We start from the raw sequence: 23237 nt of genomic DNA on the forward strand, positions 1-23237 counted from the left end.
CAATGCAATTGGAGGCCCCTTGTATGAACCTAGTTCTGGGCTAAACACATCAGCAAACTCCTTGCAAACTTCTGCAAGACCTGCCTTTGCAAGCTGTGTAGCCCAGTCATTTGAATCCCAAGTGCCTCAAACCAATTGAGTCCAATTAGACTTGTGCGGTTGACCTCAACCACAACAATGTTCAGGAACCCTTTGAATTTCCTACTCTGCGCTCTGAGCGTGGTCTCCCCTTTCACCCAGACTCGGGAATTCTGAAAATCTGTTAAGATCAGATTTGACTGCCTGAATTTAACTCGCTGGCCACTTCTACAGCAGATTTGCTTGAGGGTGTCCTGGGATATGATTGATAGAGCTGAACCCGTGTCCAACTCCATCATTAAGGGAACCCCCTGCAATTTGACATCAATGCGCAGCTTTTTCTTCAATGATTGGTGGCCCTGGTTCTCAAAACACTCCTACGGGATGTGCAGAAACCCACCCTATTCTGGTTGGGGACCCTGATACCTTTTCGCAGCAATTCTTCTGATGGATGGTCTTTCTTGTGACCAAAACAGACGGTGGCTATGTGGCCTTGCCAGCCACACACCCGGCAAATAGCAGAGCGGAATCTGTAATCGGAGTGTTTGTGGCATCCTCCACATCCAAAACACTAAGGAATTGAACTGCCTTGTCAGCTCGCTCTTGGGGCCTTCTCTCCGCTGGCTGCTGTAGATGGTCGACCTCATTTTTGGAATCTGGCTCAGCTACCTCTCGAGCAACCTCTTAATGGATGGATCCCAAACTTGTAGGGTGCTTGGAAAGCTGCAAGGCCTTGACTGCTCCTCCCGTTGCTTCGTCGGCTGTAATTTCTCTTAGTGCATCTGGAATGAAATGTCTTCCTTTGCAAAAATCTTTTGTTGCAGCTCACGGCTCCTCAAACCACAAACTAGCCAATTTCGAAGCTGTTCCTCAAGGTTTTTGAATTCACAGGGCCCTGCAGCTTGTTGCAAAGCAGCAATAAAGTCCACAGCAGACTCTCCTGGACATTGGTCCCACTGTTTGAATGCGTGACACCAGGCAATTACCGATAGCTTCAGTTCAAAATGTTCCCTTAACATTTTCTTCAGCTCAGTATAAGCGATGGATTCCAGAGGTGCTGGGGCAATCAGATTTTCAGCAATATCAAATGTCTCTTGCCCACAGACACACAATAACATTGCGGCTTTAAGCCCATCTTCCCGGACTTGGTTTACTCGAAAGTAGTTTTCTACTCTGGCCACATATGAGCTCCAACGTTCAGGGTGAGCTGTATTGAATTCAGACAAACACTCTGTCTTGGACATTGTTACTTCTTAGTGGCCTCGTCAATGCCTCATTCTGCTCCGGCTTGTGAAAGGGTTCCAGGACGAATCTCGCCAAGCTCTCCTCCAGCATCTTCGTACTGGCAGGCAGAGTTGCACGAGTTTGGAATACCGAACTTCCAAGAGCTTCGGCCTCCTGTGGTGAGTCAGCCTAGTATTTTCTTAATGTTTCCAAGCAGCACGATCCCACCTTCATTGCCAATGTTCTGTTCTGAGTGTTGGTAAGACATTGAGACGAGACAGGAGTAACAACAGTTGCTTCTTTATTCAATCTTCAACAGAACAACACAAAATGGTACAGATCCCTTTTATATCCTTCTGCAGGGAGCAGCGTCAACCAATAAATGCAATGTATTTTTCCTGCCTTGCGCATGTGCAATAGGCTGGAGACAGCCTGTCTGGCCCGAGCAGCCTTGTGGTCTGCCCGGGACTCTCTGCAGCTTCCTGCACCTGCTGTATCAATCACAGCCCAGGACATAACAGAGAGAATAGTCATATTGCTTACACTATGATCAGCACTTCTAAAAGGACAATGGGTTTGCATACTTCTTTGTCTAGTGACTTTCAGAAATTGCTTGTTAACTGTTTTTCAGCTAGTAGGAACTTTGAATCGACAATCTGAAAATATAAGGTGAGTTTACTTCAATGCTTAGTGAAAGAAGTTTAAATACAAGTTAAGGACTCTAATTTTTTTAAATAAATAACAAAAGGGTTATTAGAAATTTGATTTTGGAAAGATACAAATGGAATAAGACTCCAGTTGGATTTGAAATAAGATTGTGGAGTTAATTATAAGAACCCTTCCTGATGGAAAATGCTTTTATCTTGAATTCTTTAAAACATATGAAATAATTTGCCATTGCCTCCATCCTAAGGCTGAAAGATAATGACTGGCCCATAACTGGCTTTGTGTTTAAGACAGGAGTAAAACTTATGGCCTTCCAGCTTCTAGCTGGTGCCTGAGCTACTTACACTAAATTGGTTTTCTTATAGTACATACACTTATTATTTAAACTACAATAGCAAGAAGAAACCAGTCCTGAACACCAGGTGAAGAATTCAATTTCAGACATTTCTGCTATTAGACCTGTCCTTACAGATGATGGATCAGCATATAAACACAGCATGTCTGTCTGCTATATAATTGTAACTGCAAACCTCCGGATCCCATCCAAAAGAAAACTGAGATGTTACATATTAATCCCAGATACATATCTGTTGTGTTAGAATCAGGGTTTTTGTGTGTGTGTTGCCCAGAATTAAGCTGCTAAAATTGGGTAACAAATCACTGAAAATTGGCAGTTTCTGTAGGAAACCAATATGCCTATAGATAGATTTAGCACAGTTAAACTATAAAAAGAAACAGAAATGAGCAGCCCTACTCAAAGTATTTTACAGGAGCTCCAGATGGCATCACCATTCATTTGTAACTTTCCTGTCTTTCTTCACCACTTTTGTCCCTTTTTTGTTCCTGAAAAAGACTGATAAGGAAGAAAAGTCAAAGTAGTTGCACACAGCTTTTTGAATAATCATAGCTGGAAATCTGTATGTAGAAGCATTATGTATTTTTGCTCCTAAACATTGAACTGTTTCTAACAGTACAACAGAGCCTGTAAACACATTTCTTACCATGGATTTTCTGTTACTGTGTTTCCCCGAAAATAAGACCCGGTCTTATTTTTTTTTCCTCCAAAAGAGGTACCAGGTCTTATTACTTACCTCTGGCATCAACAGCCCCACCAAGCAGGTCTACTTCTTCTGGGGCCAAAGGAGCAGCTTCTTTCTGCAGCTGCATTCCAGCCTGCATTTTGCAGTCAGACCTTTTTGGAAGGCCTCTGCAGTGAGTACCAAGCTATGAATCTATAGCTCAGTCCTCGGCTGCAGAGGTCTTGTAGAACCGAGCTATGGATTGAATCCGTAGCTGGTTCTTGGCTGCACAGGCCTTCTGGAAAGGCCTTGTGACTGCGAGATGCTGGCCTGGCTGCAGAAGAGGCCGCAGAAGAAATGGGCCAGTGAGAAGAGGCCTGGCTGCAAGGTAAGTGGGTGCGAGCACATGGGGCAGATCCACATCTCCATCCCTGCCCTAGCTTGATTTTTTAAGTGTATGTCTCACCCCAAAACTAGAGTTTATTTTGGGGGTAGGGCTTGTATTAGCCCCCCCCCCAAATCAAACTAAGACTTAATTTCGGGGTAGGCCTTACTTTTGGAGAAACACAGTATTTATTTTTCCATTCATTTGTAAATTGTAAATTTTTTCAGGCAGATACCTGTCCTCTTTTATTTTATAGTGCACTATATCTATTCATGGTACAATATCAATATTTAATAATACATCACATGTACATTAAAATTAGGAGATAATTTATGCAAGGTGTGTCAGTTAATGTTAACCAGTCAATTACACATGCTTAGTTCTTGGTTTTGAGTTCTGGGCCCCCTTTTCTATGACTGCTTAGAACTGTTTTTCAGTTTAATCTGCTCTCGCTAGCCATTTCCTCTTGCAATGGTTTTTACAGCTTGTGTTCTTCTTTTTCCCACTCTGAAGACCTAGATAATAATTTTACCTATGTGTTTATTTTTCATGCTCCCTTTATTCTACCCTTTCCTGGTTCCCCAAATTGATATATTTCTCAAAAATGGCTTTTTGCAAAGGACCCAGTCCCCATGGTTTACTCTGATCTTTCCTGTTCCCAAGCCTGAGATTTATTTATGATTTAAGGGAGGTTAATTCTAGGATCCAACTCCTCCACCCTATAGTCACTAACCTATGTACCTTATTGACTACCTTGTACAGTGACCAAGTTTGGTATATCATGATTGCATCCCATTGGCCCAAGAGACTCAGCCTTACTTTCCATTTGAATGGGAAGACCCTGAAAATGGTTTCTGGTGTCAATTAAGCTGGACTAGTTTGCCCCAAGGCTACCACAATAACCCCACAGCTTTTGTGGCCGCTCTGGCCCAGGATTTGAGAGACTTCTCACCCTGAGAAACTACTCTCCTCCAGTACATTGATGACCTTCTTATAGCAGGAAAAGTCCAAAAGATGACAAAGGGGCCTCTGCTGACCTCCTTAATTACCTTGCAGGCAAGAGTTATACAGTATCTCAGAAAAAAGTGCAACGGTGTTTCCAGAGGTCCAATAATTGGGATACATCCTCAAACAGGGGAAAAGGCACCTTCGCTCATCCTGCTAATGTGGAATAATAAACAATCACTAGAATAATGATGTGTCTGCATAATTACTGGAATAATGCTGTGTTAGTAGGATGTGACTAACCTAATGTGCATTGCACTTGGATACAATGTATGTAGCAAACTCTCTCCATTGTATACCCGTGAGAAATGAACCTAATGTATTACAATGTGTATTACAATGTGTATTTCTTTGTTCCTGAGAAAAGGAATGTATAAAACTGAAGTCTGAACCTGCCCTCAGGGTTCAGAATTGCTAGTTGCTATTGCTTCTGAACCTGCGCAATAAATCTCTCTGCTAAAACTCTCTGGAATTCGTAAGAGTCCTTTCATTTTCCATAAGATTTCTGGCTACTCCGCTGGGACTTTTAGGAAGAGGCCGATGACCTTCCAGACGGACTGCCCTGGTGGGTAGCCCCTCTCCTATCGACGACACCTCCAAGCCAGCTCCATGGCCTTTGTCTATGGGGAGACCTTGACAGGACGGGAGGGGAACTCACCCGCCAGCGAAGCACTCCAGTCAAGGATCTACCGAGGGTAGCAGATGGGTCTTTAATCCGCGGAAGGGTCTGGAACACCTGCAGGCAAGTATTATAAAAGGGGATATCTGATCCTGTTTGGATCGGAAGAGGGGATTGATCACCCCCTAGAAGACAAGGCGGCGTCCTTAAGTCTTCAATAGGTAGGATTGTGTGGGTGGTTAAACCATCGCATTTCCTGAAGAGTGACTGTTGGAACATCCGGCACTCCAGCTTGGTGGTAGTGTGTTAGGGAGAAATGGGAGGAAACCAGACTAAGAAGGGCGTTGGTCAGACGCCGCTTCAGTGTATGTTAGGAAATTTCAAAAAGGGGTTTTTTAGGATTATGGGGACCCACGACCAAATCCAGCCATGTTAAAAAGATTCTGTGAATCTGAATGGACTACCTTTGGCATAGGGTGGCCCAAAGAGGGATCGGCGAATCCTGAACTCGTGGCACGGGTTCATCAAATTGTGACTGGAAGTGGTCATTGGGACCAATATCCCTATATAGACCAATGGCAGATCAATATTGAAGAAAAGCCTCAATGGTTAGCAAAGTGTCAGATAGAATGTGCTAAAATATATTTGGTAAACCAAAAAGCCAAACCTCAGACAAAAGCTAAGATTTTGAGCCAGGAAGAAAGGGAGGAAGTTGCCAGGCTAGAAGAGAAGAAAGGGGGATATATCAGCAAATTCCACCCCCTCTGGTTGAAAGAAATGAAGTCCACCCTCAACCAGAATCCAGTGTGAAAAGAAAGATAAAAAAAGATAGAACCGTTCAGAAGAAAGATCAGGACTTGGATAGCAATGACAGCAAAACATCAGTTTCTAGTCGAACTAGAAGTAAAACGAGGGTAAAAACAGAAGAAATGATAGCCTCTCTAAGAGAAGTTTTGATCCCTGGACCAAACAACAACAATATTCCGATGCTTAAGTATGTTCCCTTTACAACCACTGATCTACTCAATTGGCGTTGGCAATATGGACCATTTTCAGAAAAACCTCAAGAAGTAATAGACCTATTCTCCACCATTATTCAGATGCATAATCCCACGTGGGATGATATGCAACAATTTATTTCTACTATACTGAATATGAAGGGGAGAGAGAAATATAGGTTAGGAAAATTAAAAGTACTTGCCCGCCGACACCCCGATGGGGGAGCAAATTATCAGGCAAACAGAGATACCGAAGCAGTAGAAGAAACACCAGACTGGAATGCTAACGATGGACAACACCAAACTTTGTTGCAGAATTATTGGCTTTTGTGTTTAGAAGCCCTGAGAGAAGCCGCAATTCATCCAGTTAATTATGCTGCAGTAACTAGTATTTGGCAAGATAAAAATGAGTCACCAACTGCTTTTCTCAGCCGACTGATAGAAGCTTATAAAGTAAACACAGGTCTTGATATGAAGGTGGCACAAAATCCCCCACTCCTAATTGAAAGATTTATCACCCAAAGTGCCCCAGACATAAAGAAAAAGTTACAACACAGAGAAGGGGCATTAGGGAAGAATATAGCAGAGATTATGGAAATAGCTCAGAAGGTGTTCCGTAACCATGAAAAGGAAGAAGAATACAAGTCAGAGCAGAAAGAGAAAAGGAAGGTTGAAATGTTAGCAGTGGCCTTGGGGGGGATGCATATTGGATCCAACCAATGTGCCATCTGTAAACAGGAAGGACACTGGCAAAGGGAGTGCCCCCAGAGGAATGGCCAACCTAAGGGACAATCTCGCCAGTATGGAAGAGGATGAGGAAGAGGATTTAGAGGGACTTTCCAAAGAAGTTGTAAGGGAAGCTTCAGGGGAAGGGTGTGTCCAGCCTATCCCAGTCAGACAGAAGAAAGAGAAGAAAACATGATCGGTTTAGCTGACATGGAATGGAGAGACTGAAGAGCACCGGGTTCTATGATCCCACCCCCAGAGCCCATTGTTAAAATACGGGTGGGAGGACAGATTGTCCCAATGTTAGTTGACACGGGAGCCACCAGATCTGTCCTAAATAAAACTATTGGCAAGCCATCAAACCAGAGCATCCAAATTCGGGGAGTATCCAGAGAAACTCAATTTCAATCACTCCTGGAACCCCTAACATGCCAAGTGGGAAAAGGAATCATTAAACATCAATTTTTATATGTCCCAGACTGTCCAGTCCCATTATTGGGAAGAGACTTGCTAAATAAGTTAAAAGCAACTATTTCCCTTGACAATGGGAAGCAATTAATTCAAGTGTGCCACCCAGTGGAAGAAATATGGCGCTTGATGATAGTGACAGAAGAAAAAGTAGGAGGTACTAAGTGGCAACAGTTTAATGTCCCACTCCTGTGGCCAGAGGATAACCCCCCTGGATTTGCGAAATATGCCACGCCCGTTATGGTGGAACTAAAACCACAAGCATATCCTGTTAGAGTGCCTCAACGATATTGTACTTCAGAGGCTGCTATTGCCATTCAAGAATTAATCCAAAAATACTTGATAGCAAAAATCATTAGAAAAATTCAGTCACCCTGGAATACTGCAATTCTACATGTTCGTAAGCCCGAGGGACAATGGAGACTAGTGCAGGATCTCTGCCCCGTTAATAAATTGACCTTAACCCTACACGCAACTGTTCCTGATCCATATATTCTTTTGAGTACAATACTTGCATCCACTAAATGGTTTTCAGTTGTGGACTTAAAGGATGCATTTTTCACCATACCTTTAGCTGAGAATTGTCAGCTGATCTTTGCATTTGAATGGGCTAATCCAAAGACACAAGTTAAGACTCAATATATCTGGACTAGACTACCACAAGGCTTTAAGAATTCACCTACGTGTTTTGGTCAAGCTTTAGCCCAAGATCTTGCATATTTGAAGTTAGTCAGACAAGAGAACTGTTGCCTTCAATATATGGATGATGTTCTGATAACTGGACAAAACAGGAAGGATTGCTTTGAAAACATATCCAGACTGCTCCGAATGTTACAAGACTGTGGCTACAGAGTGTCCAAAAGGAAAGCACAATTAGTTCAAATGACTGTAATGTATTTAGGCTATGAACTATCACAAGGACAAAGAACTCTGGGCCCCCAGAGAAAGCAAGCTGTGTTACAGATTCGCATCCCCCAAACAAAACAGGAAGTTAGAGCCTTTTTGGGAATTACAGGCTTCTGTAAAATTTGGATTCCTAACTTCGCTCTCGTAGCTAAACCATTGTACCAAATTTTAAGAGGACCAGAAAAGGAACCCCTTTTGTGGCAACAAGAGCAGACCCAAGCAATGAAACACCTTCAACAAGCTTTTATTACAGCACCCACTCTAGGACTACCTGATATATCTAGGTCGTTGTCACTTTATGTCGATGTGAGACAGAATGTGGCTTTAGGAGTCTTTACCCAAAAGCAGGGAAATTGGAATCGCCCAGTTGCTTATCTGTCAAAACAGTTAAATATGACGGCACAAGGATGGCCACAATATTTAAAAATTCTAGCAGCAGTTATGCTGTTACTACAGGAGGCAAATAAGTTAACCTTTTCTGCTCCAGTGTTTGTACTAGTCATGCCCTGCAGATGATTATTGACAATAAGGGACATTTATGGATTAGCAATCAAAGGATGCATAAGTTACAGGCCCTTTTAATAGAAAATCCACAAATTATACTGCAACAGTGCTCTACTCTCAATCGGGCCACTCTTATGCCAATACCAGATTCAACTATGCCCTTGCATAACTGCATGCAAACAATAGAACTACAATATTCTTGCAGACCTGACCTTATGGACCAACCATTGCATAATCCAGACTTTCAGTGGTTTACCAATGGATCCAGCTTTATGGATCAAGGAATTACTCTGGTTACTCAATTGTTTTGCAAACTGCAACTGTAGAATCAACACAATTACCTAGCCAAGCAAGTGCACAATTTGCAGAATTATATGACCTAACCCGAGCATTAGAAATAGCTGCAGGAATGATTTTAAATGTATACATGGACAGTAAATATGCATTTTGACAATTCATGCACATGCCGCAATCTACAAAGAAAGAGGATATTTGGACTCCACAGAAAAGATCATCCAATATGCAACTTTGATTAAAAGACTTATTAAGGCAGCCCAATTACTGTCTAAAGTTGCAATCATCCATTGTCCTGGACATCAAAAAGACTCAAGCCTTATTACCCAGGGCAATAGAAAGGCAGACAAAGAAGCCAAAAGAGCTGCGTTAGAAGCCCCCCCAATCAGATGTCACCAGGTTCATGTATTTAGACACTTACTTAGAACAACTTGATCCTACATATATGAAAGAGGAAAGCCAAAAGTTGAAACAGGATGTACAAGCCGAACTGGTTAAAGGCTAGTATACCCTTCCCGATGGATGCATTGCTGTTCCTCTTGCGCTTGCCCGCCCCCTTATTTTTCAGGCCCATAAGCAACATCATTTGGGAAAAACTGCATTATTACAGAAGCTTGAATGATTTTTCTATCTTCCCTTTGCTTCTTCGCTAATGGCACAAGTATGTCCTCAATGTTCCATTTGTGCCCAAACCAATGCACGCCAAGGACTGGTAGTACCGCCTGGTCGACAACCAATCGCTTATTTTTCAATGGACTATGTCATTGTTGATTTTACTGATATGCCTAGGAGTAAGAAATATGTAGTCCTGTTAGTTATAATCAATACCTATTCAGGGTGGATTGAGGCCTTTCCGACTGTAAATAAGAAAGCTATACAGGTTGTCAGAATCTTTCTTAAAGAAATTATTCCTAGATTTGGTTGCCCTTCTAGGATTTCATCAGATAATGGCCCTGAGTTTCTATATCAAATTAATAAGGCTTTAGCCCAGGCATTAGGAATGAAGTGGAGATTTCATTGTGCTTTTCATCCCCAATTGGCTGGTAGGGTGGAACGTGCTCATTGCATGATTAAAACCCTTATTACCAAATTTTGTTTGGAAACTCATCTCCATTGGCCAGACTTTTGCCTATGGTTTTGTATGCAATCAGGCTGGCCCCCCGTACTAAATTACAACTTAGCCCTTATGAGCTCACGTTTGGCCATCCCCCTTGTCTATTTAAACCTGACAGTCAGGGCTGGCCGGACTTGGCTCATAAGAGGGGAATAAACCAACAGATGATTGGTTGTTATCTGTATATAAATAGAAGTGCCTAACTGATCACGGTGTGACACTTCTGAATGCAGCTGTCAGTGTTTCAGACAGTGTTCCACCCAGCAACTTCAGTTGGCCAAATAAAGTTCTGTTTGACCTGGAAGCCTCTGCTTGAGTCTCCTGATTTGCCCCCTTGGAACCTCAAGTCCTTCGGGTAGCTGCTGACCCTTACCACTTCATTCCCCCTCCCACCTTTTTTTCCTCTGCAGATGCCTATGGCTTAGATAACGCTCAATCAACTAGTTTTAATTCAGCCAAGCAGCTAAGAATCCAAACAAGGTTCAGAGCCCACTTCAGAATTTACAAGAAAGCCAAAGCAATTATTTTTTCCTTACTCTCTTTAGGGAAGCAGTACAGGTAATCCCTGAGTTTCAAACATTCCTTTAGTGAACGTTTGAAGTTATGTGATAAGTGCCCTCTAGTGTTTACAAACAAGTCCCAAAATTACAAATGTTGCAGCACTATGGCAGTTGTTCACCCTTACAAATGGCTGCAGAGGCACTGCAACATTCACCCTGGCTATTCCTCCCCCCCCATGAGATCTCCATAGCACTAAGCTTGTGGATACTCACCTTGCAAAGATCTAGAGAGCCTTCACTTTCTTGGTCTGTTTTGCTGCTTCAAGCCTTGCAGAGAATGGAGCCTAAAATACCACAAGACCACGCAAGATCAGTAGTGCAGACAGAGGCCTGGATGAGATCTGTGTCAAAAGGCTTTGCAAATGGAGGGAAGGCCTGAAACATTGAAGCCTTCCTGTTGTATGCAAAGCCTTTGCCATCTTTGCAAAATGCCTCTGCCGTTGAGAACAGACTCCCAGGTTGACACACACGTTGCTCCTGACCTCCATTTTCGCCAGCAGAGGCCTTCAGGAAAGGCCTCTGCCAATGAAAACAGAGAGCAAGAGCAACATGCGTGTCAATGCAGAGCTCCATTTTCGGCTGCAAAGGGCTTGAGGAAAAGCCTTTGATGCTGAAAACAGAGACCGGGAGCAAAGCACGCATCAACCCAGGGCTCCATTCTCAGTGGCAGAGGGGTTCAGAAAAGGCCTCTGCCAGTGAAAATAGAGCTGCAGAGCGATGCACATGTTGCCCCCAGCCTCCGTTTTCACTGGCAAAAGCCTTGAGGAGGCCTTTGCTGCTGAGAACCAAGGCCAGGAGCGACATGTTTGTCAATGCAGAGCTCCATTTTCAGCTTCAAAGGCCTTGAAGAAAAGTCTTTGCTGCCGAAAACAGAGACCAGGAGTGGTTCATGCATCAGTGTAGAGCTCTATTTTCAGCAGCAAGGCTATTGTTTTCTGTCCTGTTTTCTACCACCTACATACATTACCAGAGTCAGGAATGTCCATTGGGGGCAGGAGCAGCCAATTGTCAAAAAAGTTTAAACAGGTGAGGTTTTGATTTTGTCCTGTGGATACCATCTTGAATTTTTTAATCTCCCTCCCTCCTTCCTTCCCTTCCTCCCTCCTTCTCCTTATCCCTTTCTCATGGACACTTTTGCTGATCTGTTATAGACTTGTAATTGATATTATGAAATGATTCTTTGAAAAGAATGAAAATGTACAGGCTGGTGCAAATTATCGTTAAGCTTTTCTTCTATTTCAGAACTCTCTGTCAACCTAGTTTATTTTCTTCTCTGAATAAGCGGCTAGAGGATGACAATAAGGAAAACAAATGGGTATATCATCACTCTTTTAATGATGAAGGGCTAGCTTTACACAAGTAGAATCATATTTTCCCCTTTGCATGGGTTTTTCCAGATATTTTAGTGTAACATGGCTTATTTTAGTGTACTTGCCAATTTTCCTTTTTTCCCCCCTCTCTTCAAAGGAAACAGAATGCTGTGCAATGTTTAATGAGCCAACAGCTTGGAATCAAGCATCCTTGCTGAACATAACTTACTTCTTGCTGGCTTCCTTCCATGCTGATGAATGTCAGCTAAGAACAGAAGCCTGCTCAACTGTAACTATGTGCAACATTACACTCCTTGAAAAGAAAGATACATTGAAGAGCCTCACTTACATGTTTTGAATATATATTTGGTTCAGGCTATCATACTCTTATGTTCTATGCTAAGATAAATCCCATTCCTCTGCAAGGCTGTCAGCTCCACAACTCTTATTTTGCTGGTCTTGATAGACCAGGATTCAATGGCAAATTCTGACATTCACCACTGGATATCCTATTGACTCTCACACCATCACCTGCAGTCTGGCAGGGTTGCTTCAAATAAGTGGGAAAAAAATTCTGCTCACCAAGTGCCATGCCTATATTTCTGGATAAACTCTATGTTTTCCACTCTTTATTCTTTGATCTTAGATGTCTATAGCCCACTATACTTCCAGTCTTTGGAGTTGAATTTACAGCCAATGAGTATGAGGCAAAAAAAAAAAAAAAAAAATGAGAGGGATTTATCTTCACATAGGATGGTTTGCAAATCCATTGGACATTTTTTGGGAAAAAATCCATTTGACATATTATTGTACAGAAATGATATTTTTATCCCTCCTAGTGATGATAGAGATATAAGAGACAAACTAAACTTTCTAGTTAGATTGTAATTTTTAATCTGAAATAAGAACAATATGGTATATAGCTGTTATTATTTTCCAAATATTGAGCAAATTTGTCCTGACCATATTAAAATGATTTAATATTAATAATTTATTTAATTAATAAAGTATTATTAATTATAAACAGAAATGAAAATAAATCAAGTTTTCCTTATCTTAACTACGACAGAAGGGATTTTTTTAATTTTTATGTTCAATCCACATTCTTTCAGCACCTAGTCATACTTGACTCTTCCCTTATTGTGTTACCATGCACATTACTTGTGTAACTGATTCCCATTGCATTCTTAAATAAATTAAGTACTTTTATGTTTCTCTTACACAACTCATTTAAAGCTAGTCCTTGAGTTACAATTGATCGCTTAGCAACCATTTGAACTGTAAGTACTTACAACCCATTCAAAGTTCTAATAGCTGCCCCCCTCCCCGTAGTCATGTGATCAGATGTTGGGCATTTGGCAACCAACCTACATTTAAGGCCATTTGCAGAGTCCCACAATCACATAATCATGTTTTCTAATGGTTTTAATGAAAAACAGCATTTAGTTCCAGTTTTTGGCAAACTGGTGCATAATATTTTCTCTGTTGCTTTTATTCTTAATTGTTCCTTTCTTTGATTCTATTCCTTGCAATAACTTTTTTCTTTGTTTGAACAGTATATAATATCTTTCATGCTTTTTTTACAATAATTTTCTTATGTGCATTATTTTCTCATTAATAGCCTCTTTCATTTTGTAATTGCACCAAGTATTATTTTTCATGTTTCCCATTAAGGGTAATGCCATGCACTTCTGTGGCACAATGTAACTATTTTACAATCTATTCTAAGCAGTTTCCACAATCTCTTTCTTTATGCCCACCACCATTCATTCTCCTGGCAGCTTAATTTTTTTCCATGTACCTTTTACTAAAGAATTTATACTTTTTTGTGCAACCATTTTACTTTACTAAAGGTAGTCCTTAATTCATGAATGGTCACTTAAATTGCTTAAATTTACAAAAGACCTCCCCAAAACTACTTGTAATCAGATTTGAAGTTCTAACATCCTGTCTTTTTGTAAAATCGTGTGATTACATTTTGGGCACTTGGCAACCAGTCCATATTTATGGCTTTTGCTGTATTGGAGGGGGAGGCATTTGGCTGCCATATATGATATTTTTTTGCCAGAAAATGGCATTTACTTCTGGTTTCCAACTAAAAAATTACCATTATGGGTAATGGATTTGCTTAACTGCAGAAAGATAATCAAATTGGGTGCAGACACAGCTTGATGACTGGCATGCTCAGTTATAGTCATAATTCAAGAACTATCTGTATGGGTCATCTTCAACAGTTTATTTAATGACCGTTCAAAGTTACAACACTTATATTATTTTTCACACTTACTACCATTGTAGCATCACATGATCAAAATTCAGACACTTGGCAAATTACTCATATTTATGATGGTTGCAGTGTCCCGGGGTCATTTTGAACACTTTTTGCAACCTTCTGACAAGCAAAGTCAATGAGGGAAGTGAGATTCACTTAATATCTGCAATGAAACTATGGTGAGAAAGCTCGTAAAATGGGACAAAATTTGCTTAACTATCTCACTTAGCAACATAAATTTTGGACTCAGTTATGGCCAAAGGTTTGTGACTATCTGTAGTTATTTTTTCCTTTTTTCTTTTTCTTCAATATCTATTTTTTGCCATGTTTTTCTTTTGATACTATTCAAAAAATCACATTCAGAATCAGCAACATCTATGAAGGGTGAAGTAGACAGCAGAACATCTCTGTTCTTTTTGTACATGAATTGTGACATCAGACAACATGAAGAGTTTGCAGTATGATGATCACATTTGTCATTTTAGCTATAACAGCATGATTTTGCGAGATCTCAAGAAGTTAGAAAGTCTGGTTGAACTTTTTTTTTTGTCCCACAAACATGTGGCAAAGGCTGAGAAGCCAACAGAGAAACACAATGTAGCTCAAAGACAGGTTAGTAAAAAATGCATGGGGAAGGCTTCCGGTTTGCAATCACAGCGTTGGCGAACAGTGGAGCAATCATTCCCTCCACCGTCTGGTTTTCTCCTGCCGGGGGACCTTGAAGAGGGTCAGGAGTCACCCTGTAGGGGCGATGAGCAAGAAGAGGAACCCCGAGCAATCGCAGAAGGATGGCAGTCCTCCCGTTTGATCTGGGGCAGCTCTTCAAACTGATGGAGAAAAGATCAGCCATCAACATGGCCCATCACTAAGCTGTTGACAGCCGAGCCCAAATTTACTAACAAGCACCTTGAAAGCAATGTCGAGGAATTGCATGAGATTTTACCTTCTATGTACCCCAAGTACTTTCCTGTAAAAAGCTTGTTGAAATTTCTTCCCCCTGTGAGGAGAGAGGGAAGGGAATTTTCTCCTCCCACCCTCTAAAATGGTGGCATCTGACTATCTAGGGAAAATAAAGCATTGAAAAGAATAACTTTTTTTAATTTTTATTCATAATACAATTAAAACAACAATGGACAAACATGACATTCCAGAATGAATTTTCCTATCAGTTCCTATCATGGTACAAAAGTTTAATACATCGTTCTTAACCTCTATATAAGCCTCATCTTCTATACAATACAATTATATATACAATTATATGTAAGTTATATATATCTTTTAACTCTACCATTAACTTGAAGTCCGAGCAGTTCTCCTTAAGTCATACCAATGGTAAAATTTGCCCCAGATTTCGAAGTAGTCGTGTTCTGTCTTGTCTTTCATAATCATTGTGAGCCTGTCCATCTCAGCACATGATAAAATTTTATGCAGGATCTCTTCTTCCGTTGGAGTTCCCTTATTCCTCCAATTTTGAGCAAAACCCAGGCTGGAAGCCGTTAAAATGTGTAGCATTAAATAAAGTACGCCTTTGTCATGCTTTTGCATTGTTAAACCTAATAGAAAGAGTTCTGGTTTTGGTTCTACCACTTGCTCTAATATTTCTTCCAACCATACTTTAATCCTGTTCCAAAAATCATGAGCTCGCGTGCATTCCCACCACATATGATAGTAAGTTCCACTTGTCAAATTACATTTCCAACATTTAGGGGAGACATTGGTACACATTTTAGCCAATCTTGTGGCTGGGAAATGCCATCTATAAAACATTTTGTAAAGGTTCTCTTTGTAAGAGGTGGCCAAAGTAAGCTTCTTGTTTCTTGCCCATAGTTCTTGCCAGATGTGCAGATCAAAATTAAGACCTTGCTCCAATTCAACATAGTCACTTTTACTTGTTCCTCGTACATTGCCTGATCTAACAAATAGTGGTATAATTTTTTAATCACTTTATCCTCCGACCCTAATATTATTTTATCCAATTCTATTGGTTCTAATTTAATGCCTAACTCTTTTTTGTCTTTCCAATATCTCGCCTGCAGTTGCAGGTATGCCCACCATTCTAATTCTATCCCTTCATCCTGGAGGGTTTTCCTAAATTTCAATCCCCCTCTTTCATCTAAGATATTTTTATATGTTATAGTCTTGTCTAATTGGGTAAATTTTGGGTGTACATATATTTCTAACAGTGAGATCCAGCTAGGTACTTGGGTATAATTTGGTTGCCAAATTTTTGTCCATATATCAATAAGAGCTTGCCTAATATAGTGTCTTCAAAAATATTTATGTACTTTATATTTATGATCCCATAATAGGGCATGCCATCCTATTTGTAGGTCATGGCCCTCCAGACATAATAGTCTCCAATTTTTTAGTAATATCCAATCTCTTGCCCATTCTAATGCTGTAGCCTGGTAATATTTCTCCAAGTCTGGAAGACCAAATCCCCCCCCCTTTCATTTGAGTCCTGCAATAATTTTAATTTAATCCTTGCTCTTTTTCCTTGCCAGATGAATTTGCACATCATTTTATTCAAATTTTGAAAAAATTTCTTGTCTAATTTTATAGGTATACATTGGAACAAAAAATAAGATTTTTGGCAACACATTCATTTTAATCACCGCAATTCTGCCCATAAGAGAGAGCTGTAGTTAGTCCAAATATCAAAGTCTTTTTGAATCTGTTCTATTAACTTATCATAGTTATCCCTTTTAAGTGTAGCGCATTTGGCAGTCATTTGTATCCCTAAATATCTAATTTTATTTGTGATTTGAACACCTATTCTGACAACCAATTGATTTTTCTGTATTTTAGTCATATTTTTGACGAGCACTTTAGTTTTTTCTTTATTTATCTTTAAACCTGCTATTTCACCGTATCTATTCAGTATTTCCATCAATCTTGTCCCTGATTGTAGTGGTTCTTCAATTATAAAAACTAAATCATCTGCAAAGGCTTGTATTTTAAATGTCTCTTTCTTGATTTCTAAACCTTGGATCTGTTCATCTTGCCGGATTACTCTAGAGAGATAATATAAATAACAGTGGTGATAGTGGGCAACCTTGCCTCATGCCTTTTTGAATTTGGAAACTTTCAGTCAGTTCTCCATTGATTATTACTTTGGCCACCTGTTTAGAATAAACTGATTTAAACATATTTAAGAAATTTTCCCCAAAGTCCATATACAATAATTGGTTGAACATAAAATCCCATTTTACATTGTTGAATGCTTTTTGTGCATCAAGAAAAATTAAACACATTTGCTTTTCATTATGTACTTCATAATACTCTAATATGTCCAAAACAGTCCTAATATTGTTTCTTATATATCTTTTAGATAGAAAGCCATTTTGATCAGTATGTATAAAATCCACTAAGAACCTTTCAAATCTTTGCGCCATTATTGCCATGAAAATCTTGTAATCCGAATTCAAAAGAGAAATGGGTCTATAGTTCTTAATTTGCGCCAGGTCTGTGTTTAAAAGAATAACTTAATATAATTGAATCTACATCCTTTTGGAATTTGGGGACCCAAAAAGTCCCTACTCTTACTGGAACCTACTATTCTATTCTATTTACAAAAAAGAATTTAAATTGGATAAGAACCTAGCCCGGGATTTGAAAAAGACTTTAAATACTATCGGAGACATCTTATGGCAAAACTTGGTACAGCAGTTTATTATTTCTGGCAAAGAGACTTGCTCACAGCCTAGACCTGACCTTGGTATTATCTATGAGAGATTGGTCTCTAAGAACTGTGGAGGTGAACATTTACTGACTCTTGTCTAATAAATAGCCTTCACTAGAAAGACCATCTACAAATCTTGGCTATGCTAAAATCTATACTTGAAACTATTCTTACAGCCAACAAGACAATGAGATTTAATCTGAAAGACCAAGGTGCCAGCCCAGATGCACAAAGCACAACCTCGATTGCAACTAAAGAACTAACAACCCAAAAAATAACAGAAGTGGAAGAAGTGACTACCAAGACAGAGAGCTTTAAAGATCACCAAGTACAGTTCATCAAAAATCCAGACAATGAAATAACAACTTTAAAAATGGAAATGAAATTCTACACAAATCAGATGAAATCTGAGAAAGACCAGATTGAATTGAAGACAACTATACCAGAGCAAATATGGGGACTTGGTCCACCAGGGCGACAATTGAATGACTATAAATGGGCCAATTCTTCCAAAAAATTGGCAACTAGATGGTCTCCGTCAACTCAACTAACATACACAAGAATGAAGGGAGATCTATTCAGTGATTTAAAAGCATTGGTATGGAAGCCTGGTTGGCAAAAGAAAAAAGCTAGAATTAGGTTGAAAAACTGGGCTCTTTTGACTTACAGTACTAAAGAGGATCCTAAATTGCCAACCAATGGGCTAAAAGGAGATTTTAAGACAAGGGGAAATTTGATTATTAGACTTAAAATACTTGCAAAATAGTAAAAAACAAGGGATTAATCTGCTTAATACTGAGACTTAGACTTACAAGGGAAATGAAAATTAACTATTAGAAAATAGGTTTGAACTAATGATTAGCCCAGATAATATAGATCAGACCATGTCAAACACAAGTCCCGGGGGCCGGTTGCAGCCCGCGACATGGTTTCATATGGCCCGCGACGTGGTTTCATGTGGCCCGTGAAGCCACCCTGGAAACAGTGAGGAAATGGCCCCCGTTGCCTTGGCCCTGGCCCAGGCCACCCGGGAGCCAATGTACGATTTTGTGGTGGCCATCTATGCTGAAACGCATTCAGTCTTAGCTCCACAAGGCCATCTGGAAACAGCAAGGGACCAGCCCCTATCACATTGGCCCTGCCCCCTGAGCGTGCGCTGGGGAGGTGTCACCCTTTGTGAGAAATGAAGAAATGCACCATCACCTGGAAGTGGCCAGCAAATGGCCCTCACCTACTTCACATATCCGGCTTAATGGGCTCTGGGGGAGGGGTTTCAGCAGGCAGCACCAAGAGGTTGAGCCAGGCAGCACAAATTCAAAAAGAAGCACACCGCTGCTCAGTCCCCAGTCTGCCTGATTTCAGCAGGCAGCAAGGTGCAAAGCTGGTGAGCTTCACACTGCCCGGCTCAGCCTCTCAGCGCTGTGAGTAGAGTCCCTGCTGCCTGCCAAAACCGAGCAGGCTGGGGGCTGGGTGGTGTTGCACTTCTTTTCAGATTCACACTGCCTGGCTCAGGCCTCTCAGCACTGTGAGGAGAGTGCCTTGCTGCCTGCCAAAACCAGGCAGGATGGGGGCTGGACAGCATTGTGCAGGTAACATTGACTCTCACGTTGCTCATGGTCCCCTCCCCCAAAGCTCACCAAGCCAGATATGTGAAGTAGGCGAGGGCCATGTGCTGGCCATTTCCAGGTGATGGTGCATTTCTTCATTCCTCATGAAGGGTGACACCTCCCCAGCTGTGATTCTTGCCTCCCTCATCTCAAATATTTTCCCACTATTCTGTACCTAGGAAGAAAAGAAGGAAGAAGGAGTGGGAGGGTCTGAGGGAAGTCCTGCCTTAGTCCTGCCCTGCTGCCCTTTCACCATCCACTTACCCCCTCCTCCTGGCTTATCCTGGGGGTCTCCCATCCTATTGCTAAGGAAGCTTTAGATACAAAGCCAGGTCTCCTCCCATGGAGAGGGAGTGGGCCTCCGTCTGACTTTGCCCTCATACCCATCATGAGCAACCTGGCTAAGGAGAGCAAGCACAGCAGCAGCAGCCTTGAGGAGGAAGTAAGTGCAGCTGAGCACCCCCTTAAGGTAGTGGGGCTGGGCTTGTTGCCATGGGTGCACAAGGGCCAGGCTGGGCGTTTGACCTCTGCTGCCCAGGATCCAGGAAGCCCGCGGCACCATCCAGTCCTCCCTCTCATGGCCTGAGAGGAACAGTGAGGCTCTTCCAGTAGATCATGCCTTGGTGCTTGCCCCATCCCAACCCCTTCTGCCAGAGACCCTCAGATCTGTCCCACTCCTGTCCAGGCCCCCACAGGCACCCTTGACGCAAACCATGTAGAGCTGGCCATGCTCACCCAGTAGACCACACCCACTCCAGCCACACCCACCCAATAGGCTGCGAACACCCTGGCCAGACCTACCTGCCCCCCAACGATAACCACAATGCTGATGCGACCCTCAATGAAATTGATTTTGACACCCCTGATTTAAAGGCATTGACGTGGAAACCTGGTTGGCAGAAAAAGAAAACTAGAGTTAGGTTTTAAAAATGGGATCTTCTGATTTAGTAGAGAGGATTTTAAAGTCTCAATTAATGGGCTAAAGGGAGGTTTTGAGATGAAGGGAAATATGACTATTAGATTTAAATATTCTGGAAAATGATAAAAAATAAGGAACAAGAAAAAAATAAGGAACTAACTGGCTTAATACTTAGGATTTAGATTTATAAGGAAAATTGAAAATAATTATTGGGAATCAGTCTTGAACTATTTTTTAGCCCAGAAAATATAGTTGATGGATTTGAGACAATAAAGATTATTCTATTTGTAAGTAGTCATGTACTAGGATGAGAAATAGAAAATCTATATGAAATAGAATAAGAATATATTTAAGTAAGTAATATGTGTATTTTAGATATTATAACTTTTGCGCAGTAAAATAAAGGAAATTTGGGTTGCCAGGAATTTAAATACTATGGATTTTAAAGGCACATTTGAATATTGTAATTAAAAATGAAAAATTAGCTAAAACTTAAAAACAGGATATGGATATGTATAAGCAAAAATATATTGATAAATGTTTTAATTGAGTTTGTCATGGTTAGAAATTTATTAATTTAACTATGATATATTGAATGTTAAGGGAATTAGAGAAGGAATTGTTGATAATGCAACCTGAGATATGTACTAGAGACTTTATTATTGAACTATTGACTGCCCAGTCACTATGCTGCTTTCCAAGCACTTAAATGTAAAACTGGAAAACCAATAAAATTTATTTTTTAAAAAATTATTTGCTCCTTTCTGTCATTCTAGTTCCCCTAGCAATACACCACCATCACTACATATTGATTTAATATTTCAAATCAAATTGACATTGCATTTTTCATGATCATATTGCTTGGTGCTATTGGGCCCAGGAGATAGACCACTGAACCAATAACATTTTTGCTCTCTATTGATTAACTAAAACATAATTAACTCATGGCATTCGATGCATGTTATCAACATTTCAAAATTTATAAAAAATTACAAAAGTAAAGATAAGTTACTTTCAAACTGGAAAGCAGAAATTGTGATGGTTTGAAAGTATCCTTGGCCAGAAAAGTATAAATGGTATCTGAAACCATTTGAATTTTTTTCCAAACTTGTTTTTAACATATGATGTATATTGCAATTTATATTAAATGGGAGTATGCAAATTGGCTTTGATATAATTTTACTGTTATGTTTTCAGTTTGGTGAGGCATTGAAGAGGCGAATGGTGCAAACAGCAATTTTTTATTCAGTTAACAACAGAAGCAGCACTAACTGCTGCTTAATCAGTATTTATACAGCTCACCACTAGCCAATGGAATTCAAGCAATATTTCCCACTTAAATACAAGCTAATTAACATGTAGACAGTCAGTCTGGAGCAAAAGCAGGTGCAGCAGTTTGACCATTTCCAACAGTTTCCAAGTAATAAACCTCAATACATAACACCCCTTCCTCCTAGATAGTTCATAATGACAAATACTGAACACAGTGCTGTAAATATTTTGGTGGTCTTCTTGACCGTTCTGAGTGCCTCAGCAATGGTGTAGGCCCCTGGTTTACTAGCTTCCCTGCCAGGCTTGGAAGAGCTGAGTCTCTGTGGCTGGTCTGTCCCAGTAGACCCGAATAGGTGGAATAGTTTCCACCAAGCTGCAAATCGGAGCCGACTGCCGGGATTGCCGAGTGGGTGCAGTCTCTGTGTTCGAGGCCAACTCGCTGTCCACTAGTGCCTCTTCCCTGGGAGTCTCACCTTCGCTTGAAGGCTCCGATGCATGGCTGTAGTCGGGCTCCCCCTGGATTTGGCTTTCTTGAGCGCCATAAGCCAGTGGCTTGTTTGCTAGTCTCCTGTGCTGCTGGTCAATGTGACTTTGTAGCACGCAACCGTCTTCCAGGACCACTTCATAAGAAAACAGCCCTGACACCTTACCACCCACAGCTGCCACCCACAGTGCCCTTTGCCTGTAGCTCCGAGCCCAAACGGGATTGCCAACTTGCAATCTCTTCAGTGGCATTGGCTGTTCAGATTCTGATGCAACTCTGTCTGGATACAGACAATCCAGCTTAGTTATTAAGCAATGACCCCATCTGAGTTCTGCTGGGCTTCTGCTTGTGGAAGTGCAGGAGTCGTGCATTGGCAAAGTAAAAAATAGGCTAGCCTATGCTGCCAGTTGCCAGTTACGATCCTTTTTAAGGACTCTTTGAGTGACTCTTTGGGTGTCCGGACCAAGAGCCGAGGTGGCGCAGCAGTTAGAGTGCAGTACTGCAGGCCACTTTAGCTGACTATGTTCAGCAGGTCAGCGGTTCAAATCTCACCGGCTCAAGGTTGACTCAGCCTTCCATCCTTCCGGGGTAGGTAAAATGAGGACCCAGATTGTTGGGGGCAATGTAAATATATACATATATTGCTTACTGGTGTACACCGCTTAGAGAGTGCTTGCACTTAAAGCGGTATATAAGTCTCATAAATAAATAAATAAATAAATAAATAAATGCGCTCTGGCAGTTTGAGGCTGGGTGAAATGGGGCTGATGTAGCATGCCTGATCATATTAGCCCTCAAAAGGGACTGGAATTCTGAAGCAGTAAATTGAGCCCCATTATCTGAGACTATCACGTTGAGTAACCTGTGTGTGGCAAAGATCCTGTACAGTTCCTGGATGGTCCTGGCAGTAGTCATAGTTGGGACAGGTGTGACCTCTAACCACTTAGAGTGACTGTCGACCACAATAAGGAACAGCTGTCCCTGAAAGGGGCCTGCAAAATTGATGTAGATTTTTGACCATGGGGCTTGAGTGGTTTCCCATCGATGGACGGGGGCTTGTGGCATTTCTGGCCGGGATTGCTGGCAAATGTAGCAGCTGTGTACTTGGGCCTCTATATCTTTATC

The sequence above is a fragment of the Crotalus tigris genome, unplaced genomic scaffold (genome assembly GCF_016545835.1).
Source record: "Crotalus tigris isolate CLP2741 ecotype Arizona unplaced genomic scaffold, ASM1654583v1 scf7180000017888.547151679:1136858, whole genome shotgun sequence".
Lineage (NCBI taxonomy): Eukaryota > Metazoa > Chordata > Lepidosauria > Squamata > Viperidae > Crotalus > Crotalus tigris.